Source organism: Ambystoma mexicanum, chromosome 6p, assembly GCF_040938575.1.
Source record: "Ambystoma mexicanum isolate Mex_15411 chromosome 6p, UKY_AmexF1_1, whole genome shotgun sequence".
NCBI lineage: Eukaryota > Metazoa > Chordata > Amphibia > Caudata > Ambystomatidae > Ambystoma > Ambystoma mexicanum.
In genome coordinates this window covers 1,312,014,461-1,312,034,505 of record NC_090935.1, presented here as the reverse complement: position 1 = coordinate 1,312,034,505, position 20,045 = coordinate 1,312,014,461, and positions in this window count along the sequence as shown.

The window sequence follows — 20,045 nt, the reverse complement described above, 5'->3', positions numbered from 1 at the left end:
TGCTATTTTTCCTCATTAATGACGTTCCCTTTGCTTGCGTTCATTAACTTGGGGTGCTGGAAATTGAGTCCCATAAGTGGATTCCCCAGAAGGTAGGGACGGTAAAGCAAGGACCTTTATTAAGTATATGCTTCTTTCATGGAAAGGCACTGAGTGAACGTATATGGCAGCGAAATGAAGACAACGTCAATTGGACCAGAAGTGAAGACATCAATAGCATCCAGGCAATCAACCCCCTCTTTCGCTGGGCATGAATGGTCAGTGAAACACCGGATTTGGCAGGAGCTAAAAGCTGCTCCCCCTCACTAGTGGCACTATTATCCCCCAGAGCCCAGCTCTGCTTGCCTTTCCCACCCACAAGCCCTCTCTTTTCTGCTGAAGCCCTCCTAACACCCACGCCTGCCACCTTCATGTATCTGGTCTGCTGGTCGTATTGCTCCCTGCATCCTCCTCCATCCTGCTATGGACAGCAACAAGGATCTTGCTCCTGAGCCCAGGTCACATGTCTGTGGCAGCCATCTTAGACAAGGATAACCTTCTCTTTGGTCAGGGGATGCATGTATCCCGTCACGGAAAGGATTTTTATTTTCTCAATTATTTTGGTAACATCCCTTTAAACATGCCAGGGTGCTAACCGTATTAATTGCTGCATTTGCAGGTGAGTTAAGCCAGTGCTTTAAGTGGGGTGAGAAATCAAGGGTGGGGGCTGCAACAAGGGGGCGTGGCCTAAATTATGGGCATGGCCTGAAATATCCCCAGCACAGGACAAAAAGAAAGAAAAGTTATCGGGTTCCTTTTTTTTATTGCTTGTGCTAGGGATTGACCCGAGCCCTAAGCCAGTGTCGATTTGTACTGTGGTGTTTTATTGGTGCTCAATTCATTTTGTCTCATTCAATAGACTGTGTCCAGCAGTCAATTGAATGAAACCAACAGAATCGAGCACCAGCAAAATATCACAGTGTGATGTCACACTGCTTGTCATTAGCAAGGCTTTGCGTTTGAATTCCACGCATGGTCAATAAAAAATAAAAAAATATTTATTGACCCTGGCTAGCGATTCCAACCCGAGCCCTGCCGCTGACTAACCAGTGTTTCATATGTGCACAATGTCTTTGTTTTATACCGTAGCCCTGTTATGGGCTTATGTCTCAAGCAGTCGATGAATGAAACAAACAAAATCCACCACCTAAGTCATAGCCCAGTGCAACGTGACACTGGCTAGACACCAGCAGGTTGTGGGTTTGAATACCAGGCACAGAGCGTGGTTGTTGGGGCTGACTGCGGTAATGTGAGACCTAGAGAAAGGTTTTGGGTAGGGTGACCAGACTTCCTGGTTTTCCCGGGACAGTGTGGGGAAATCACCCTTCGTCCCAGGGTCCCGGGATTTTTTTAATTTTAAAAACCATATCCGGGGTTTGCAAGGTGGGTGGTTACACTGCTGATTTTTCGAAATCCCGAAATCGGGTCGCGGCGCAACTGTTCCTGCGCGAATGGGGGCGTGAAATGCTTTTCATGCTGCCATTTCTTCCGTCTCCCCCTCCCCGGAGCTCTCCTCCAATGAGAGGAGTGTGCCTGTGAGCACACCCCCTCCGCTCCCCCCCGCAAAAGACCGCCAACTTGGGTACGTAGCAGGCCATTAACAGTCAAAGTCGCCCGTAACCCATTAACGCAATGGAAGTGTGATTTGTTTTGTTGGTATACAATCTTGCCAGTGTTTGCAAGCAGTACATCATAATCTATGTTATACTTTGGTAAGACAGTGTCCAAAGGCTTTGTTGACTAGAAAGATGATAAAATGTTTTATGGTTCCTTCGAGGTGCTGAAGGAAGTTGCCTGAAACAGGAGTGCGCGCACGCAAAAATGTGTTTTTTTTTCCTTTACCGTATCTGATCCAGAGCTGTGCGTCATGTGATTTGAATTAAACATCCTAGAACGTTCCTTATTGACGTATGTGTAAGCTGGATGTCTGTGACAGCAATGCCCTTAAAAGCAATGTGGTTAGAATATTCCCCCCATTCTATATTTTTATATGTACGTATTTATAGCTGGCTACTTAGAGATGTCAGAACACAGCACCAGGGTTCCTGGCACCCCCACCAACTGCCGAGTTGAGGAACGTTGGAGTGTTGAGTTTTATGGAATCAGCATCAGGGAAGGGCCAGCCGCGCAGGCAGGAGGCAGGCGTGCTGCAGAGTAACCACGCTGACATTGCGAATGAAAGACGCTCAGGCTCCTTTGAAAGATAGGTCATGCGTAATAATACCTCGAAGGCGCCCTGCTTCAATAGCAATCTACCGTCTGCATGTTTGACTGTAATTTTCAATCCCAGGCTTTAAATCATGAAGTGATAAAAGATGGAATAATTTGCGGAGCTTTATCATTGGAAAACACCCAGTGGACTGACTATCCGCATTCCAGAGATGGTGATGAGTTCCTGACATTGTGCAGTGTCTTTGCTGCTCACAACACTTTCAGTGTCCTGAAAAGGAATTCCAAAGAGATTTCTGTACGTTTCCTTGCTAAAGTATATTTTGTCAGCATTACGAAGCGCAGGGGAGGCGGGGCACGCCAGGGACCGAAGCTTAGTGGGCAAATGGAGTGACTCTGGAGTCAGGTGGAGCGTTTCGCGCTGTTTGGTACGTGAGACAAAGAACAGAGGGTGCCTGGAAATATGTGGGTGGTACAGGATAGGGGCTGGCCTGCATCAACAGGACGGCATCTTGGAAAATGTGGGAAATGACTGCTTCTCTGCAGGAATACAGGGATGAGTAGTGGGCATCACTCCTAGACATTCCCACACCACTACTAAAGCGGCAGTGATGCTAATAAACATGAAATAGGCCCAGCTCGACAGCCTTTTTTGGTGTCGTGGGCCACACTTCCGGAGGGATGTGAGCGAGCACAGAAGCAGTCCAATAGTGCTGTGTTACTTAAATAAAAGAATGTCCAACCAAGGGTCTATAAAAGTTGGATGCTTTTTCTTAAACTAAGAAATACACACTTACTAAAACACTACACCCCATGCCTGTAAGGGAAGACATATAATATGCAGACTATATAATGAAAGGAGGCACTCTGGCTCGTGAGACAGGTATACATAGGCACTAATTACAGCAGCAATAGCAATGAAGGTGTAGAAAGTGGAGTCTTACTTGTCACTCGAGCCCTTAAAAGCAGGCCAAGAAAACTGAACCACTTCAGATAGCTTCTATGCTTACTCTTTGATCTCGACAGAGTCAAGACATGCTTCTAGACACTTTTCCACTGTTCGAGTCAGCATCGAGGCAGCTTGAGTCAAGGACTCCCAGCATGTTGAGTCAGCGTCGATATCCGTTGAGGCAATGCCTTACAGCGGGTCAACATTCAGCACTGTGATTTGAGGGCTTAAACTGGGTCGAGTCGCCATTGAGATGGATGAAAGATGGATCGAAAAGCATTGAGTGTCAACGACTTAATGAAACTGGCAAACAGTGCCCAGAGCTGGTCCTTGACCTTTGATTGCTGGGGGACTCCGTCCAGGATATCCAGTAACAAGGAAGGTCCTTCTTCCACACTTTCCAGCCAGGATGTTTTTCTTGCACAGGCTTTCACCTCAAATAAGCAGGTTCCTCTCTACTAGGAGTCTGAGCTTGGAGTTGGCCGTATCCAGCCAGCAGATCACCCCAAGCTTTTTTTTATGATGAATGGGAAAAGACTATTTCTGCCTTCTTGGAGTCCTTTTCTCCATCTCTTTAGAAGATTACTTTAGAGCAGACTGAACCCCCAACGAAGTTACAGCTGAAGTCCTTCTCTTTCAGCCATCCAAAGATGATTCAACACAGAGGGTGGCTTCACCCCCTTAAATAGGCAATCTGCTACTGCAGTTTGGTCTGCTTAAAGCCTTCTTTAGGGGTTGCATTCCAAACTTCTGTTTGAGAGTATTGTGCCTGGTTATGTCAAACCCAGAATACTTTGCCTGCAGGAAGTGGGGAGGGGACACGTGAAGTGTGGGAACCCTGTGAGAATTCAAGTTGGTTGTATCATTCTGTGGACTGGTGCTTTGGTCATAACTACTCTAACCCGGCCGTCTCTCCTGCCTGCACTGCATTAAAGGGTCTCTGTTAATGACCCCCCTGATGTGAGCCCTCCACTGTCCTGACCAGGATTGCCTCTGATGCAGTGGTTCCCAGTTTACCCATGCAGAGATTCGCTGCTCTCTGGTGAAGGTGGCAAGCCTTCCCAGAGAGATCAAAAGAGGGGTTCCCTGGGCAGTGCACACATGTTTTTATTGGGTGAAACACAGTCACAGACTCTGATACACATAAGGCTGTGTCAGTGAGGTGAACCACTCGCGCTATTCCTCCCTGTCAGGCTTCTGTGATAGCTGTTGGGCTCACGGAGGAGATAATCCATACTGAAAAATATCGAAATCGGGATAAACCCATATCTGTACAATTGTAGAAAAATGAACATAGTTTGGTTGGATGGTCATAATTTACTGGAACTGCACTTGAGGAGATATTCCATGGGGGATTCAAACTAGAGAAAATTAGTACACGCGCACGCTGGTTCAGAGACATATTCTGTGTTCAAAGAATATAGGACAATGTGCAAATGACAAAAGCTCTACAAACTACTATCAAATATGCGACTTGATTGGGCAATGGGCAGTTGCACATTTAAACTGCTGTTCTTATAGAAATTAAAAAAAACATCATCCCACATTTTCTTATTTGAATGTGATCTTGAAAATCAAATGGGTGCTTTCCAGGGAGCGGCAAAACACTGTCCAAGTAATAGTACAATCCTGCTTTACTAAAACCAATGACAAGGCTGCATATATACAATATTTGAGAACCAGGAGAGCAGCATTTCTGCTTTTTACACAAAATTATGGGGACTCTGGATGTTATGCCTGAATTAGCTTTAGAGAATTCAAGAATTTGACACAAGTGGACACCCAAATGATGTGAACATTTTTGGAGGGTCTTACTTGAGTGAGAGGGTGAAACTGGACATACATCCCTCTCCCATCCACATATTCCCTATAATAAATGTGGCAGGTAACCCAAAGTTTAATCTAACTGATGTGAATCATCAGATATATACCATCCTGGTCAATCAATGAAATCACAAAGATACCCTCCAGGCCAGATTGGTCAATCTACTTTGTAATTGAGAGCAATTGCATCCTATTTAAACCCTATTTAAAGAGAAATTAATATTTCATATAATTGTATACGAGAAGAAAAATCGTGGGTTTCTAAACATACCTGGAAAATAATACAATACCTTGATTCAATGAGGAAAATAGGAAATTGAATGCCATTTTAATGGGCAGTTCAATTTGTTGTTGTTTATTGAATTATTCCATTTCCCATTAATGTGAAAGTTGTTGACAGCGTTAAGAGTTGTTATCGGTGCAAGTGTTTCCCTGCCAACTCTGCGGGCAGGTGCTGTTGCGCATGGCAGGTCAGACTTGTCGGGCGTAACGGCCCCCGCCCGCAGAGTCGGAGGGTGGCGGTTTGGAAAGGGTTCCGGTACGTTGCTACTGGCACCCTTATTTCCAGACCGCCATGCTCAAAATGAGGCCTGTAAGCTGAGAATTATGTATTTATGATCAGAGCATGCTCTGGAAACGGGGTATGCACCCTATGGCTCTCTAGAGGTGTTGGACTACAACTGCTCACCTTTGACTATGCGAGTGAGGGCTGCTGGGAATTGTAGTTCAACATATCTGGCGAGCCAAAGGTTGCATGTCCCTCCTCTGGAAGCACTGCAAGTATCCAAGGAAAATCATTAGATATGGGATGGGGTAGTCTTGATCTAAATATATGCACTCCTGGCCCTGCCCCTGCCTCTTTATCAGATGTTCATGTTCTGAGTGGGTTAATTCCAAGCGCTGATACAAAATTCCAGGTGTACTTTTTTTAACGTAGGTTGGTAAACTCTTTATATTTGGAGAATATTTATTAACAAAGTTATAAACAACACAATTAAAAAAAACATACACATCACAAATAGTCTAATCAAACATAAAATCAGACTGATGTAAAATGTCTTCTCAAAGCCACTTTTATATAATTTAAACCATTATACTTCATTCATTGTTATAATTCATAAACAGGGAAATGGAGTGGAATCAGCCAAAATGACTGATAAAAAATGACTAAATGCGTGATTTGGCTGAATTTCAGCCTTTCGAAAATTCTGAAAAGTTTGACCAGATCACACGTTCGGTGCTGGGGGCTGCAGGGCTGTCTCCCCGCACACTTGCTCACTATATTGTGAGCAGAGGTTGTGTGGGGCATCCCCCGCAGCCACCCCCCAAAATAATTAAATAAATAAAGGAGGGCTGAGGGGTGCCACTCACAGCCATCCCAAAAACAAAGGAGGGCTGCGGGGGCTCTGGTGGTGTCCCACGCTCCCCCTCAGCCGTCCGGGGAAAAAAAAAAGGAAAGGACCCTGCGGTGCCGGTTCCCAATCACGGAAGTGAAATAGAACAGGCGTCGCAGTGACACAGTGAGTCCAAAGCAAGGTAAGTAGGGGGCTGAGGGTGTGTTGGGGGTATGGGTGGGGTGTGGGTAGATTTGTGGGCCAAGTCAGAAATGTTCAGAGGAGAAAAAACTGTAGGTTATTTTGGAAAAATAATCTTTGGTCTTTTCTCCCTCGAACATTTCTACCTCAGTCTTTCAACCCTGATCCAAATGGAGTCAGTGCATGACCTACTACCATTTTTAATAAAATGTGGCCTAAGCCATCTCCTCCTAAAAATCCATTTAAAAAGGGCATATTAATAGAAAGTGCATAATATCCTCATCTTTGCCCATTCCGCAAGCACGCGGCTTTTCTGTAATTATCCAGCTCATTGGAGCCTTTAAAGGGAGCACATTTAACCTAATCAACTTCTCCACTGTTGAGATTGTATTTTACATATAAAAGGAATTACCACTACATCTGCACAGGCATTCCTATAAAAAATGATGTAGCTTTCGATTCGAGTCAGGGTTCTACAATACTCGACTTCTACCGCCCTCTTTTGAAGTAGCCTCTTTCCTTGTAGTTTGGCGTGTTACTAAAATCAGCAACCTGCCCGAACATACTAGAGATTCATATAATGTCCCAATAAAGATGTTTTCTGGAGCCCGTGACTTAGCTAATGTGGAGGATGTGAAAGCTGTAATAATGGTAAAGTAAGTTTCTTCCCTCAAAACATGAGGGCACAGGAACATTAATGGCCTCGGCTTAAGGAAATGCAACCATTTCTCCATGAAAAATCCTGTGAAGGTGTTTGGGCATTGACCCAATTTAATGACGGTATACATCGATATCTATAATTCTTTGCATCTAGAACCCAAAGTGATTGTATGCTTTATACTGGTTCAACCCTGTGACTCTCTGGGCTTCAGTGCTTTCCAATAGAAAATATAATGTATGATTAGATCTTAAAAGCATTCAAATGATTCCTTTTGTGGAGACGAGACTCTGGTAATGGAGGAATGGGAGGGGACAGAAGGAGAAACATGTCCTTGTTGTCTCTGTGGGAAGGATCCATTCTGTGACTGGCCTTAGGTCAAAAATAGGGGCCCACGAGGAGTCCTAAAGCCAAGAAAAATAGGAAATAGACTCAATAAATGTATACCTGAAGTTCTTCACTTCCTTGTTGACAGGAAGTAACCAATGCAGTGATGAAGTTGCTTTCTATCACACAATTTGCATAATAGTTTGGTTTTGTTGCTAACCCAATGACACGTCATGTACTGTCTCTCTGCATGCAGGACTGTAAACTTTTCCCTTATTACAGAAGCCTTGCTAACTGTGAAAGTGGACACAAATTCTGGCTTCTGGGCAAAAAACGACAGGTGGAGTGGGATCACCGGAGGAAAGCCAACCCCATCTGCCAGGTGCGAAAAAAGGGTCAAGCAGTCCACTTGTCCAACCACAATCCCATTTCTGCTTGGCAGCCCTGTGCACCTCCAGATGGAAATGCCTCTGCCAGGCGGTAGGCCTCCTCACACAGGATGGATCACACCGACCTCCACATGCAGAGCAGGTCTAAAAATTGACAGATTATAATCTTGGACTACCTGCTTCCTAACAGCGATTCAGCAGAGAGCCAGCAGATCTGGGTGGCAGGGTGTTCTTAGCTCTAGGGCACACTCCTATCGAATACAGTTCAGCCTGCTTGCCATCTGCCGGCAGTGTTGAGCGGGGGCTCCTTCCGGCAGGCTTTGTCCCGCCAGCAGTTGCACCTGCCCAGCACCGCTGGTTTCAAGGAATGAGCAATGCGCACTACCCAGTGGTAGCTCTGCCCACAATAGGACAGTCTTGGCCACCCTTTTCCATAATGCGGGCCATGAAGCCATCACGGCTAGGTGATTGAGAGATCTTAGAAGTGAGAAGATTTCAGAACATGACGTCGCGCATACGTCAAGGGACAGGCCCCTACATTTGGAAGCCGCATGGAGGGCCTTGAAGGCCTCATTTTCAAGTAGCTAAACTACAGCTCAGTAGACTCCCCCAGACTAAGCATGGCCCCTGCATTTGGGCTGTAATAGATTGTGCAGATTACACTGAATGCCATTTTTTTTAGCATTTATCAAAGTTCTAGTCACTGGAGTGGATTTAAGGGTCGTATCAAAAATGTGTTTGCCTCCCAGTTACTCGGGTTAGTGCAAGCATGAGTCAAAGGATCAAAGTGCACCGTCATCCAGGGAGTTACAATAAAGAGTAAGGATCACCACCAAAGAAAACGGATACATAGTCCAATGGATACATAGTCCACTGTAGACCCTTCAATGGTGTAGGATGGTAAGTCGTACTCTACGTCATGACAAGGTATATGCTTAGCTTCAGGAATAATCCGTAAAATCCGGCCCCACAATAGACTTACGTTGTCTGCATCCAGCACTTGTCTCTCTTCACCTGTCACTGCAGTGGCCATGCCCTGATAGTGAAGGAGTGTAGCCACTATTGCAAAATGGCGTGTTTCGGCGTGTGGAACGTGAGAGAATAGCAGGTCCAAGTAAGAAGGTGTTCTGGCCAGGGCACAGGAATCAGGTCAGCTCCCCGAGGCAACAACCCTGCACATCCATCCTCTGGCCCAACACCTCCCCTTCTCATCTCATCTTCTGTTCAAAGTGAGTGGGGAGGTTCGCCGGCCACTTGCTGCAGCGTCACCCCTTGACGCTAGGGCGTAGGCTCCACAGTGATGTAACATTTGCAGTACTAGCGATGGGGGCGGAGACCTACTACGCGGGCCTCCGTCCATGAAATGAAGACCTGCCCTGCAGCAAAGCAGCTGGCCTGGTCCATCTTTAAACTGTAGATTCCGGCTGCAGCTGTGTCTTGTGTTTGTGTTGGGGCCATTCGTCCTAGGCAAGATGTATACATATAGTCGTAGGCTCGAATGGGCACAATTTTAGGGTGGACAAGGTTGGTTGCCCCCTACCAACTTTTGTGGCATACCATTTTAGCCCACTCATTTGGCAGGGGTCCCTTTCATTTAGATGTATTGCCCCCCCCCCCCCCAACACACACCCTCCTAATATGTTCAGCAAAGTTACTCCACTGTTAGACTGTAAACCTTCGGCCCGGCACCTCTGCTACATATATATAGCCAACACGCGTGGAAATATTGAAACAGTGTAAGGTTTCAATTTTCAATGAACAGGAAGGGGTCTGAAGAGGGAGGACGAACAACACCCTGACATTTTACAGCTGGAATCAACAATGGTTTGGTCACAGGAACAACCTTTTGCAAAAAATCTAAGCCAGTGGTCGGAACAGAGGAAAGTGGCGCCCGTACCGATTGACAGACTGGAATTTTAATTAAGCTGCGTATGTATGTGATAGGGGCAGAATGCCAGCAACTCTCAAGTTACGCACTCAACGAGGAACATGGATTCGACGTGACAGGGGCCTGCATTCCTGTGCACAGTGTATGGTGCCAGCCTGCCAAAGGCAATATGCGATGTCATCTGACAGAGAAGGCCCTTCTGCTTCAGCTTGTCCATTGCACGCATTCGTTTTAGAGACGCAATAATGATGACTGTTCCTGTAGGGCATTCTAGTAATTCAAGACTTCTGGAGCGAGAGACGGGTCATTATCATGGGATAATGCCCCACTCCTAAATCTTCGCTGAGGGCAATAAGTTGGGAAAGGATCATTATCCGAGGCGATAATGTCCCCTCCCGAGGTCTGTAAGGTCATTGTCAAATACAGGTTTTGGAGTTGTGGTGATGAAGTAAAAGGTGGTTAATTAAGCAATAGAACCCGAGCGTCGGGGGCATTACCTGAGTCCGTAATGCCCCCGACGCGAGGGTTCTATTGCTATTAGTACCCCGGCCTGCAAAAACTGCATGACCGGGGCACTAAAAGCTTTTTTTTTTGTCCCGAAACGCTGCAGCGTTTCGGCACTTCGGCGTTATGGGAGAAAAAAAAAAAAGAAAAATGGCCGCCGCCATGGAAAGGGAAAACGTAGTCCGTTTTCCCTTTCCATGGTGGCCATCGGGAGGGGACGCGCTGGGAACACAACTGTTCCCAGCGCGTCCGCTCCCGAAAAAAGGATCAAAAAGAAGGTAAGTGGGGTTGGGAGGGTGGGAGTGGGACGGGAAAAGAAAAAAAAAAACGTACCTGCAGGGATGGCCCCGCTCCGAGTCTCCACACGGCTGGAGGCTTCCCTCGTCCCCCGCCGGGGACGTAGGACCAAGAAGGTAAGTTGGGGGGGTGGGTGGGAGGGAGGGAAGAGATAAAAAAAAAAAAGACGTACCCGAGTCCCCAGCGGGGGGCGAAGGCAGCCTCTCAGCCACGGGGAGGCTCAGAGCAGGGAGGGCCCGGCTTCGAGCCTCCTCATTGGCTGAGGGGCTGCCACACGCCCCGCCTGGGACAAAGGCCGTGGAATCCCGACGGAGGGATTCCCGGCCGGGTAGGGACCTGGTGAGAGCCAATCAGAATGCTTGTTGCATTCTGCTTCGCTCTCGCCGGGTTACTAATAATGAGTGAAGTATAAAAAAACGTGTTAGTAAATCAAATATGGTTTCATTTTATAATATTTAAATCATGTTTTTGTTAGGTAAGCATTTTCATCGTAAACTCGGTTGAGTTGGAACCGTTTTACAATGAGCTTGCTTTCGGTCCAATAGTAAAGTTAATGGTTTCACTTCACAACATTGAAAGCTTTGTTCCATGTTGTAGCCCTCCCGTTCATGTGTTAAACTAGACTGGAGTGTCTTGTTGAAAGAAATCTTGCTGGGGAATTGCACTGCTGTTTCATGAATGCAGAAATATCCCCTCTACTATTTACCAGTTTGCTTCTGAGGTCAGAAAGTCTAGAATGCAGTCATTAATAGTAGTTATTAACCTATTTCCAAACATTCTGATTGGCTGAAAGGAGGTCACTAATGATTTCCATATGCTAATAGGCGTTATTATCCATGTTAGGATTTAAACCTGTGGTCGGGTGTTTGTCTGCTGAGCTATTTTAGCAGCCAAGTGAGGGTTCAGAAGGCAATACTAAGAGTGATGACAGGGCAGGCCAGACATGGCCCTCGTTCCTGAAGAATTAGTTCACTTGGTCAGCGCCTTTTCCATTTTAGAGACGTTTAAAAAAATGACCGTTTATTCTACTGCTAACCACTAATCATCAGAGATTTGGGGTGCCCTGACCTACAGAACATGTACTTTAATCAAGCTTTAAATACCCAGTGAAAGGACAGTACTGGGAGGTAAGGGCATGAAGAATGAGTTAAAGGCGCAAGGGCATTTAACTAAGTTTACAGGCCATGAAGCTCAGTATGGCCTAAGGGAGGGGCCTTTAATGAATATTAAAACCTGTGTTGCTTTTGAAATATAGGGTGTACTCTGACCTACATAGAAATTGTTACTACAAACATCCCCCTGGGTAGTTGCAGGACATTCGCTTTGGATATGCTCTGCACTCCTAGTAGCCAATGAATGCTATCGTCTGACCAATCTGCGGGTTGCATTGGAGCTTATAACTCGTACATTGTCCAATGTGAATGCTCTCTGAAAATTCCAGGGGATATAATATTGAAAATATTTCACAAAATAGACCATGCCCATCATAAATATGCAAGAATACTTTAACAAAATTAGCAAATTTCCACTGTAGCAACACACAAGTAGCATGGTTTTAACAGGGCTACAACCACTTGTGTATGCCTTACTCTCTCAAGTTAACATTTTGCGGCACACTTTATCAATTTCATTTGCCAAATGGCAGTCTGGTATGCACAGCAATTGAGTCCCGAACTATCAGAAATAATGGGTTAAATCCTGTGTGGATTCAACTCTCTCTTCCCAAATATCTTCCTGCTCGAGCTCTTCGCTTAGCCGCTTCCAACTCCCCCAGGGTCAGTCGCTTCTCCAAGCAACAAGTTAGTGGTAGATCTCTTTCTTCAGCTGGGGTGGGGCCTCCCTCTGGAACAGCCTCCCTGCCTCCCTGAAACTTGAGGAGAACCATCTCCGGTTCCGGAAGCACCTCAAAACCTTTCTCTTTGCTTCTGCTTTTTCTCCTCCTCTCCCCTGCTAACCTCCTGGCTGTAAGTGAAACTGCACTGGTTACCTGGCCACCCTCTGATCTTGGGCCCAGGTCCCTCCCCCGCCAGTTACACACACCTGCAATGCCTTCCTGGTTACCCTCGCACTTTGGGATTGTGTCTGTATCACCACAGTCCCACTACCAGCACTTGCCACTGGATTTCTGCACTTACCCTTGCACTTGCCACCTGCTGGTCGTACCTCACTTATTGGTTATTTATTCTATTATCCCATGCACTGCACTGTCTCCTCCCCGCTGCCCCCGCACTTTCTCCCTTCCCATGCACTTGCGTGATCTGAATGACACCTGGCCTAGTAGGATCTTTGTCTGTCTTCCCCTGTTCCCCCTCGCTTGCCTCGTCGCGCCCTGAAAAACTTGTGCAAGGGCACATTATAAATGCCTTATATTATATATCAATGATAGCCAGCCTTTATTCTTATACATTTTGCGCAGGGCTCCAGTCCTAAAAATAAAGCGGGTGGACTCTGTTGGGAAGTGATGTCACAGGAAGTAAGCATGTCCTAAAGTGGAATGTGCAAATTGAATTCAATTTGTATTTCCCAATTGACGAAAGCACACAGGACAAAACATTATTTGCCAAGAGAACAGATTTTCCGATAACACTGCGGGCTAATGATTAAGGTGCGTACCATTTATATAGAAAAACGTTTAACAAATAATTTATTTTACAGGGTTGTAATTAGAGATTTGTGTGGTCTTGCGTAGAAGTGTCTGGCATCACAACCATGCAACCTGGGTTTGAATCCAAGCCATGGCTCTTTGTACTTCAAGTGGAGATAAAGGATAACATTATTGCTTTCAAATTCCTTCCAAAAACTCAAGGGGATGGCGTCCGCCTTCTGCAAAAATAGAACGGGCGCCATCCACCCACGTGTTCCCTCGGGTTATGCCCTGATTTTGTCCTATAAATCTTTAGCCATTGTACCAGCGTATCAGATAGAAACTCCCTTTGTAGAAGAGATCTGGAATGTGAGAGACTTGATAGGGAGAAAGATCATATGAGGAGGGGCACACAGCTTGTTGGTGTTGTTTGGTTATGTGCTCACCCATTGACTGCCCATGGCCACACTAATCTCCATGCCCATTCCCACCCATTTTCTGCCCCTTCCTGCCCAAATCACCTCCTCATGGGAACTTTCAGCTGGTTCTAATGAAGCCCCATCATTAAACTTAGCACTCAAAGTGCCCGCAAGTCTGTTTTTCAAATCAGTCTCTGAGAGTTAATGACTTAATTGGAGCTGTAAACGCACTGTTGGTATTATAACCATTTCTTAACCACAATACAATATAATGCCAATTGGGTACTCAGATTCTTTCAAACACCCATGCCACAATTTTCATCATATAGCAGAAATAATCATTATAAATGTCTAGTACTGAAGAGTCAGGTTTGGATAATGACCAATCATGGTACTGAGATACACAAGTTTGCTGTCCCTAAACAAAGATGGCGACTGTAATTGCAGAGTCAGCTGACACAACGCAGTGACATCAGCCCACCAGAGGGATCATCAGCGAACCTTCTGAAACGGGATGAAAACTTCTAAAAAAAAGCACATACTGTAATAGGCATTTGTGATAGCAGTAACCAGGAGTATCCTTGAAATCAGGGAAGCAGTCATCAATTCAATAAGAAGACATTCACTGACTACCCATGTCTTCATTTGTTTTTATCATTACAAAACTAAATGGTCCAGACCTAAGTCCATCTCTTTGTTCCCCCACCTTTTTGTCTTTCCCATTGAGTGGGCGATAGATAGTTCAAGAGTGTGCCACTAAATGTACCTTGAACGAAGAACTCACCGGCAGTGGGTGAGTACTTTACCCCTATGCCTCGTTCATTTCATACATTTGAATAGTATTTAGTTAATTTAAAAAAAACTCTTTTAAAAACATTTTCTTAAAATGATCGTTAATAGAAACATTTGTTTTCTCCTTTCTGTCTCTGCTGTTTAAAAAGATGCCACACAGAGTAATTCCTGAAAAATAATCATGAGATACAAGATCCTTATTGAAATCATCTTGCTCCAACAACATTGGAAGTAGCAAGTCCTGACAAAGGCGGCTCAATAGACTAAGACCACTAAAACCGGTCAACCACTTCAGGGATATCACTAATGAAATTGAGATACCCTTAGAGAATTTGCCAGTTGCTGTTGCTATTACAACAATATTTATAACCAAAAAAAATGTATCATTATTTTTTTTTTTATTTGAAGGACATAGAAGAGGGATACATAAAGAATTTGGTTTCCTTCTTGGTCCTTGTTTTCTTAACCCCTATCACTGTTTCTTGGGTATGATCACACAGGGTGGATTCGTACACATGTTGCATAGAATAGTAGATTTAGCTTTCTTCTATCCACTTTCCTAGATAGGCGGCACAACACCGCAATCTTGGGAAAACATGCACCTGTGTGGGAAAGAATCATTTTTTCATAGGGCAAGAGACAGTGACTATTCAGCACCAGGCATTTATCATGATTCTTTCTACTATAAAAATGTCTTAACCAGGAGTGTGTTTAGCCACTCGATTTGTAATCACTATGCATGCCCTTCACTGAAGTCCTGGTAAAAACAAGCATTGGCAAAACAACAGTTTTGGCATGTGTATAAATAGTAGGCATTTGCCAGACACTGTTATTAGCTGTCCTAGGACTTGCACCAATGTGCACCTGCTACAGCCAATGGCTAGTTAATACCACTACCTTCATTTTGTTTTCTGGTCTTGCACCACATGTGAGAAGACCATGATTTTGTCCATTCTGACCTTCTATTTAGTGCTATTTAATTCAATTATACTGGATACTATTAGTCCTCTTGGCCTCTGAAGACTTGGTTGCTTCATCTTGCATATGCTTTCTGCATCTTTAATTGTTCAGTACTTGACACTTGCAAATGTTCACCCCTTTACTTACTCTAAGATAAATATGTTGTGCATATATAGCTTATCCTCTTCGACTCCTCTTGTGCCTTGCAGTTAGTTCTTGATGAGGCATCCTTGATCCTAAGCCAACCAAATACCCTTTGTTCCTTGCACAAAGCCGTTTTCCAGTGCCTCTCAGCTCTACATCCATGTTTCATGCTCCTTCAGACTTCTTGCATACTATTTATACAGAGTCAACGTCCATCTTTTCATCATGGCTGCTTTACCCATTTTATATTGTCTACTGCAGCAAGCTTCTATATGTCTCTTCCACCTTGCATTTCTGAGTATATACATCTACTTTGCCTCTTGTCAATGTATATGATTTCTTTGCTGTTGCATAAATGTTCACTTTGTTATTTTAGTTACATCTTCATTCTTTAAGGATTTGCATATCGTTTCAGTGCGTCCTCGTGTCTTCTCTTTATGATGTCACTTTACACTCTTCAGATGTCACTTATAGCCCTTCTATATCTAGTGGTGTATGCAGACATCCTTCCACCACGTCAGTGTGAGGGTCCATTCAAAATGGCTGTCTGAGTGCATAACATCGCTCAAATCTTCAATGCGGTATTAGGGCAATACCTGGTATCATAAGCAATGCTTTCCCGTTATTCTTCCAATATGACAGAGGTGAGGGGCAGGCACTAGAGATGCCGTATACATCTGCCTCTCTACATTCGCCCCACTGGTCAAGTCTTCGACAACCTCCTCAATTTTCTTCACCTTTTCTTCACACTTGGGTTTCTTCAGAATCCATATCTTTGATACTCCCCTCAGTTCACCTGCATTCTTGATGTGCTCATTCACGCTTCATGTCATATGACAACCCTCCCCAGTCGATTGAAGGAACACTCAGCGTCCCACATAGTTCTTATGGTCCTTAGGGTAATAAAACTTTGTTCCTGGGGGTGCCATGGGACTTCCTTTCCGTTGCTCATGGCTGGTGCTTTCAGACTGTGTGTGCTTGTCAGTCACAGCATTCACGTCAATCATTATCTTCATCCCAATAACTTTCTTAGCTGTCTCCCTGCACTGCCCTTTGATTATTCTTACAAGGCACAATCCTAGCAATACTAACACTAGTATTAGTCCAATCAGCTTAAATGTATTTGCTAGCCACATTGGAACGCAAGAAAACAGGGACACAAACCAGTCATCATCTTCGCTCTCTTCTACTTCTTCCTCCATTTTCGTATACAGGGTTGACATCATAGTTATTGCATCTGTCAGGGTTCCATTCTCTTCATCGTGGGCAGAGGTGACTGTACAGCAAGGAGGCCCGATCTTGGTGCACACGCCACCTCCCATTGCTTTAATCAAGTACAAGACATACCTGTTCTGGAGGGTCCTAAGTCTGATAGCTTTTAATTCTTCTCTAATTGCATTAAACCCTTGTATTGTTGTGTTTGTTGTTTGCAACAGCTCCCACCTGGTTATTTGTAACCACTTGGCGTTCATTGCAGTCTGAATTCCTGGCATAACTATGGCTATAAATATCATTGCTGTTCTACTGAATAATTTATGCTCAGCTAGAATATCATGATAGGCTTCTATTGATTTTGCTGCAAAATAGTTCTCTCTCTTCAGTTGGATGAGGTTAAGCTACCTCCTCTTTCTTTGGTGTGCATCAATTTTCGGAAAGTAATCGAAATGGAGATCACTTTGAGGAATCACCAATGCAGGAACATGTATGATCACTATAGAGCATATTCTTCCCTAAGTTTTAGGCAGCTGCATATAAGCTCTGGATCCACAGGGCCAATAATGGTCTATTAGCATGGCAGTTCCTCCATTCATTCCTGGCACATCAATTATTTGTTTGCATTCTTTATTTTCTCCAACTTTAGACAAACCCTTATTCCTGAAACACACTGTGTCATTCTTCATTGTCAGTATAGACACAGGTCCTGCTTTATTTTTCACCCATATTATTAATTTTGAATACTTGGCCCATGCTTTCAGGCATTCATCATTCACTATTTGCACTATCTGTACTAGTGCTATCATCAATAAATGTGCCCTGCATGCTAGCATTTCGTCTTCCCATCCTGTGCTGGTTGCTACTCATCCAAATACTAATAGCTGAGGTCTCTCCCAGGATCCTGACAATGCTGGCATTTGCCATGCATCTGCACAACCCTGTCTCTTTTGTTCAACAATCCTTATCTGGTCTCCAGTCATACCACTGAGGGAATACATGAACATTCTGCTTTTCCAGTCTGGGTCTTTCTCCATTTGTTGCATTTTATGTATTCATCTTCATATGGGAATTTTTTCCTCAACCTCCATGTTAGGATTGCCCATTTGGCTCCAATCTGTCCTCTTGTCATGTATGCTGCTAGATGGCTGAGACATTTTGCATCATGTACAGGTAGTTCTCTTCTGATAAATGTTCTGGTTGTGCTCATGGCAAAAGGGATGAGAGAACCCAATAGCAGCTCTCATCTGATGTTCTTCTCCCCACCCCCTTCATGTGCTGATACGACATGTTATTCTTTCAATGGACTGTATGTATGTATATCCTCATGATCTTCTTCAGCATCTCTCTTCAATCGAACAATTTGTTTAGAAATATCAGGGAAAATATCACTTGTATTTTTGTTACGGATACAAATAGATGTCTCATTGCTAAACACGTCATCTGTATTATTAATCATTATTTGACGAACTGCCATGATGATAAGGAAGAAAAGGCAAATCATTGTACAAAATGAGGTTACAATAATGTTTTCTTTTATTTCATTTGAATTTTTAAAGTGCTCACACAGCCTGCGGGCATCGAGGCACTGTTACAGGAATATGTCACTTAGTTGCGTATTTATAACGTGCTTAATACCCACAGGTTTCTAAGCACTGACCCGGGGATCTAACCTGTGTTACTTTGTGTCGTCTTGTTTCCAAGGCGAGCACATTGCTGCTGAGCTATCCTCCTGGCTTTATTTTGAATAAATATTTCAAATAAACGTATCGATATTCTTGCTAGCAGTGTATCTCTCATGACTTATAATTGAACACGTAATTTTTGTCACCTTTATAAACCACACTTCTTTATGGTAGAAATTGTAAAATAATCACAATAATGATCCTGAAAATAATAAAACAGTTTTAAGGATTTCCCAAATATTTGACGATAACCATGTGTCTTCTTACTAAAGCTAGGTATGATCAAAGAATGTAAGAAAAAACAGCATACATGAATCTGTGCAACATTATTGTTATAGGCAACATAAAGTGTTGCATGCTCTTTGTAGTTTATCTCCGGTGCATTGTATCTTGAACCAAACTGGAATCATTCAATTGATACTTTACAATGTTAATTCGGGTTCCCCTTTACACTCAGGAATTTTTCAAAGTTCAAATTGTCTTTATTTTGATAAGTCTTTGTTTTGTCTCATGGTAGCCAATCTCATCATCATCCGCGGAACTTCTTCTCTTGCTTCACAGTCAATAGGTGAAGGAGGGGTGAGGGTCTCTCCTTTGTATGACGTTGCCTGATTCAAATGTAACTAAGATCTTCTTCCTTTGATTTTAACAGCAGTGTGAGTGACCCCCTCTACTAAGTATGGTCCTTCAAAACAGGGTCTATTCCAAGTGCATGCATAGCTTCTTTCAAGCACTTGCCTGTTTTAGTAAATCTGTAGGATCAACTGTTTCTTCACTCTTCTTTGACCCTTCTCTCCAATTTTTGATCTGTTGAGAAATAAAAGAAACACTAGCAGCCATGTTTGTTAATCATGTATCTCATCAACTAATGTTTTTGCTACATTGTGTGCATCAGTTTCTACTTGATTGGGAGGAGCAAGGGGTACTCTCATATGGCATCCAGTCAGCAACACACGAGGAGCCATGTGGTGATCTGAGCCAGGCGGATTTCTTAGTGCAAATAATGCAAGGGGTAGTCAATGCAGCCATCCCTTCTTCAAAGTTATCTTGATATTTGCTATCCTTTCTTAAAGGAGTCCATTTAACCTCTCACAAAGACTATTCACATGTGGGTGATAGGCAATTGAAAACGTGTGCTTTATGCCTAATAAAGAAAGTTATCTGTTCAAATAATTCATTTACAAAATATGGCCCATTATCAGACCGCTGGACTTCGTGCACACCCCATCTAGGAAACAAATCACGTATGAGAAACTTGGCAGCACATGTGGCATCGGGAAGCATACATGGACCCCGGTTCAATCCATCTGGGAACAGGACATACTGCCACTAACATGTATCTGTGGCCATTGCATGTTTAGAAAATATTCACATAATCGATATGTAGATGCTGAAAAAGAACATTGGGCCTAGGGATAGCTCCTTTCATTGTTCACAAAGTATGCCCAGCTGTGAATTTCTGGCATACAATGCAGTTCACAATAGACTTTGCCACATGTTCTAACAGATTTGGTGAAAACCAGTCTTCTGCGATCATGGCAGCAAGACTCTCTCTAATTGTGTGCGCAGGGTAGTGAAGCTGCTCCAGCACGACCTTGAATAATGCTAGAGGCATAACTGGATTTCCAGTACTATCTTGTCTCCATATAGCCTCTTTAGGGGATAGAGAA